Here is a 5,515-nt window from a genome sequence, read left to right as displayed (position 1 = left end):
CCCTTGCTGCCTTTATGATCCTCTCTTTGTCTTGGAATTTTGCCATTTTAATTATGATGTGTCTTGCAGTGGGCCTCTTTGGGTTCCTCTTGCTTGGGACTCTCTGTGTTTGCTGGATTTGGGTGACTTTTTCTCTCATCAGATTAGGGAAATTTTCCATCATTATTTTTTCAAACAGGTTTTCTATCCCTTGGTCTTCTTCTTCTCCTTCTGATGTTCCTATTATATGGATATTATTATGTTTCATGTTGTCCTGCATTTCCCTTAACCCCTCTTCATTCTTTCTGAGCCTCTTTTCCTTTTCTTGCTCTTTCTGGGTATTTCTTTCTACTTTGTCCTCCAGCTTGCTGATCCGATCCTCTGCTTCATCAAGTCTGCTTTTCATTCCTTCTACTGTGTTCTTCAATTCAGAAATTGTATTCTTCATTTCCTCTTGGCCCTTGTTGATAGTTTCTATTTCCTTTTTCATGTTGATATAGTTTGCAGTGAGTTCATTGTATTTGCCTGTAGTTTCTGGTAGTTCTCTGTGGGCTCATTGAGCTTCCTGATAACATTGCTTTGAACTCAGTATCTGATAGTTGACTTGCCTCTTTTTCAGTTAGCATTCTTTCTGAGACTTCCTCCTTTCCTTTCATTTGGGAATTGTTTCTTTGTCTTCCCATTGTTTGTGAGACTCTTCTTGTTGGACTCTGCTTCTTAAATTGATCTATTCTGACTCCCTGGGTTTATGGTATGAACTTCTATGGTAGAATGCCAACGGGATTCAGTGGTGCCGTCTCCTTAATCTCCTGTGCTCACTGGTAAAAATATGGAACACTTCATGAATTTGCGTGTCATCCTTGCGCAGGGGCCATGCTAATCTTCTCTGTATCATTCCAATTTTAGTATATGTGCTGCCGAAGTGAGCAGTAAATCGGCATTGTAAAAGGCAGGTATGGATACCAGCATTTTTTGAAAGCACTTCAGGTGATGGTAATGTGAAGACCAAGTTTAGATGCTTTAGCAAATGGATACAAAAACTATTAACAAACATGTTTAAGGCCCATGAATAAAATGTACATTTACTCACATAAATATGTGAATAATTTGAGGGTATGTTATCATATAAGGTTCTTCAAAGTGCTAAGATTTAATATTTAAATAATCCATTAAAACTGTATTTCAGCCTGACTCTCAGTTTGTATCCAAGACCATAGTAGAAACATTATCTTCTCTGTCACACCAAAATTATGGAAAGAATCACTTCCCTTTCCATTCTTACATTCTTCTTCTGGAAGCAGGGAGAAAACAGGTTTCCATTTCTTAATAGGCCAACTCAGATATGAAGCAAGAATGTAAGTCCACTGCAGGGAGAGCAGAACCTAAACACCTTACTGAGGGGTCATTTCCACATTTATTCATTAAATACTTACCCTGTGCCTGATGTCATACTGGGCACCAGGGCAGATCTGACATAGAACAGAATGAGAAGGGGTTTCCCCGGATGCCTTGACCCAGCTCTGCTAGAGAATGTGAGGGCCTAGAGGTGCAGTTCTAAACAAGGCAGAAACCCTCGTAGTAGAAAGGGAAAAGCCATTTGGATAAAGATGAACCACCCAGAAGGCAGTCTAACAATGACTAAAGAACTGGTGGTAGTAATGTAGTAATATCATTTTCAGTACAAATCAGCAATCATTAATGAATTCAGAGCATCCTATGTGTTAACATTATACAGGATACTTCAACTAATTTAATAGGGGAAGCCCTGGGAATTTATCTCTTCTGACTTTTGGGAGTTCCCTGGTGCTGTTATAGAGAAATATGTCTTCCTTCCCCTGAAAAGACCTTGTGGTATACAGAATAATGGCCTCCTGAAGATGTCCTACTCCCCAAACCTGTGACTATGTTGAATGACATGGCCAAGTGGACTTTGTGGGTAAGATTAAGCCAAGGCCTTTGAAATGGGGGTTATGTAGGTAAATCCAATGTAATCATGTGTCCTTAAAAGAGGAGCACCATTTCCAGCTACAGTCTGAGAGCTGTGATAACGGAAGCAGGGTCAGAGGGATGGCAGTGTGACCTGGCAGTAAGGGATTTGAAGATGGAGGAAAGGGCCATGTGCCAAGGAGTGCAGGTGGTCCTGATGAGCTGAAGAAGACAAGAAAAAGGATTCTTCACTAAAGCTTCCATAAAGGAAAGCAGTCCAACTGACACCTAGTTTAATCTGGTGAGACCCATGATAGATTCTGACCTACAGAACTATAAGATAAATTTATGTTGCTATAAGCCATTAAATTTCTGGTAATTTGTTACAGCAGTAGGAACTAACTAATACAGTGCCCGAAGGATCTTTAATCCATTTGTAGAAAGAAGAGATATGATGCTTAAATTTTTTGGTTTTTGTTTTTTAAGCTTTTTATTTTAAAATAAGTTTAGACTTACAGAAGAATTGCAAATAGAACAGAGTTTCTATATATCTTTAGCTCAGCTTCCCATAATGTTAACATTGTATATAATAATAGTGAAATGGTAAGTATTAAGAAACTAATACTGGTACAGTATTATTAACTAAACTATAGATTTCATTGAGATTTTACCAGTTTTTCTACCAGAGTCCTTTTGTTTGTTTTTTTTTCTGTTTCAGGATCCCACTCTTTGCATTTAGTTATAATCTCTTCAGTCTCCACCAATCTAGGTCAGTTTCTCAGACTTTCCTTGTCTCTCATGACCTGTAGAATGCCCTTGATTTGAGTTGTCTGATACTTGAGTCCCTAGAAGGGGTCATGATATTCACCATATCACGAGAAACTTTTCCAAACCTGCAGGAGACTGAGACCTGAACCCTGATAGTCCCTTCTGCAGGAGTGGGCAGGGTGTTAAAGCAGCATTGTTCCCTCCCCTTCTCTTGGCCTCCAGAGCTGCCAAGCTGTGTTCACTCACCTTGACCTTCACCTGAGGGTCATCAAGGCCTATGCATCCAAACACCTCCCTGCATATCAAATGTAGTTCTTCCATATTCGCATGTGGCTCCTTCATGGTTCATCCCTCCAAACCTAATGAATATTAGACTTCCTGGAGCAAATCAAGAAAAATGGGACTTTCTTTTCATATAAAGTTCAGATTATGTGTCATTAGCAGTGAAAAAGTTGTGTTTAAGAGACTAATCTTTTACTCAAATCTTTATCAAACATTTCTCAAGACAATCTTTGTTAATATTATTTGCAAATTAATCCTGTAAGTAAACTCTGTATTTTATTCTTTTTCTATATATTATAATTTGAAAATATGCAATAAACTTTTAGTTGTCAATAGCAATATTTTTTCTAAAGTTGTATTATATAATATGTTTATTTGTTGGTTTAAACCTGTTATGCATATAAAATAGTTTCAGAACTGTAAGTTGATATCCCTATGATGAACAAATTTACCAACGAGTTTAATGTTTGGGGACAGTTTTTTTTTTTTGTATTTAGTCTTAGAGTATTGAGTTAAAACCCTGTTTTCCAAAAATACTTAGGTCAGTTGCTTTCTTCTCTACTGCTTGTTTAACCATTTTTGCAACTTTTCTATTATTTCAAAATGGTAGATGATATGCAATTCACTCACTCTCATGTTCTCAACTTGAAAATATCCTTTTTGAGCAGGAATAAATAGTGTTTCTGTATCTGTTCCAGCTTTGTGTTAGGGACTGGGCTTAGAAATCTTAGGCTCCAATACTTTGGGACTCAACCCCTTTAGTTCTGGGGAAACCATTCTTCTGTAAAATAAGTTCAATAAATCATTATGCAGCACTCATCAGTTCTAGAGAGCTTGCACAGTCCCAACAAGTGTCAACTTTCAGCCTTACATGATTATTTGACATATGTGCATCTTCCTCTTCTAGCTAGAGTGTACACTTCCTGAAGGCATGAATGTAGTCTTTACATCCTTTGGACAATGGTCTGTCAACTATTTGACAGATGGTCAAATAGTTTTTTCCATCTTTAGCTATGATGTAGTCACTAAGTGTAATAGATTTTATGTTAACAAAAGGTAGACAATTTCTTTTTCCTCCTGGATCCCTCTTTTTTGCTCCCTCCTGTGCTCCCCTTGCCTCGCTAACATTTCTGCTGGTGTAGACTGAGCTGAAGCATTCTTGGACTCCCTTTAGCCTACATTGTCATTGAGGAGCTCATACTCTCTTTTCTCAAATATTGTATGCAGACCCCCTGTATGAAACTAGTAACACTACGGTTTTCCTGTCCAGTTCCTTCATGAGGCAGGTGTTCCTTTGACAAATGGATAACATTAGTGGTTAGTGGAGTGATGTTGCAGGTGCATAACAAGGGTTGTCATCTGGTCATGGGAGCAGGGCAATCTGACTCTTGGGGATAAGTGGGCACTTGCAAATAAAACCTGAGTGTGAAGCTATTTAACTAGTGAGCATAGGAGTCATTAAAACAAAAATATAAATGGGAGGAGAATATTTATCAAACACCTACTATATGTCAAGTATTGCCAGCTACTTCACATTTTAACCTTAAACAATTTAAGTGAAGTGACTTTTTGTCATTGTGTAGAAGAGAAAAATCTACTGCTGGAAGATGGGTGGTTAATAACTTGTCTAGCAATCACAGCTCTTTTTAATTTTTTAATTTTAGTTTTTCAATTATAGTTGACATTCAATAGAAGTGGGGCAAAAGTAGGTTTATAGTCATGAGTATGTGAAACAGAGTTTATTCTTGTTTTATTATATAATTTTTATTATTTTCCATATGTACAGCTGTAAACCTACTTTGGCCCCACCCTGTACTATCTTATATTAGTTATCACAGCTCTTAAGTAACTTCAATCCACTTCCATCTTTCTCCATCATCCTCCAGAATCAATATACCTTTTACTGAACCATGTTGTTTGGAGAAATACAAATGCATTAAATTAATTTATGGAATTACTAGAGATGTAAGACAGAGTTTTATTTTGTAAAAATAATTGAAATGAATCAAAATCCTTAAATTGAGGTCTACTGCATTTCTTAGCAAAGTAGTCAGATACAAACTCTCCTGTTATCACCAGTGATACACTTGTAACTGAGATCCTTAGTAACTGAGGTCCTTAGACAATTTTGTTCACTTTTAATATAGGCTTACAAGATAGGACTGGAAAGATCGAACATGGTAGGCACTTTGACCTCCAACATACCCATCACTCGTTGTCGTCATTATTTTTGTATAGAACACATGGCCTGTCACTCTTTTTATTTTCCCCCAGAAGATTCAAACCCCTGAAGGTTATGATGTCATTGATTTTGGCACAAGAATTCAGCTGAACAAAGGTTTTTCTTTGATTTCTGAGGTCTCCTCACTCATTGGATTGTAGGAGCTGGATATCATTAGAATATTGTACAACTTATATTGGGTCTAAACTTGGCTCCATGAGACTTGACAGGAACTGATGAGGAATTATTTTTAATGCCCAACTTTTTTGAAATAGAATCTTCACAGACCAGATTTTTTTGTTTTGCAAATTATTATAATTAGAATGAGGGAAATTTGTT

The 5,515-nt window shown here is 37.1% G+C and overlaps 1 non-coding gene across 1 annotated transcript; it reads right to left on the bottom strand.

The window, feature by feature from the left end:
- Nucleotides 1–802: 802 nt before the first annotated feature.
- On the bottom strand, nt 803–909 carry LOC112313969 (U6 spliceosomal RNA). The gene has a single exon (XR_002975744.1). It is a non-coding gene; the product is annotated as a U6 spliceosomal RNA (small nuclear RNA).
- Between the last annotated feature and the right edge of the window lie 4,606 nt (nt 910–5,515).

Source organism: Desmodus rotundus, chromosome 13 (assembly GCF_022682495.2).
Source record: "Desmodus rotundus isolate HL8 chromosome 13, HLdesRot8A.1, whole genome shotgun sequence".
NCBI lineage: Eukaryota > Metazoa > Chordata > Mammalia > Chiroptera > Phyllostomidae > Desmodus > Desmodus rotundus.
This window is presented reverse-complemented; position numbering and strand designations above follow the sequence as displayed.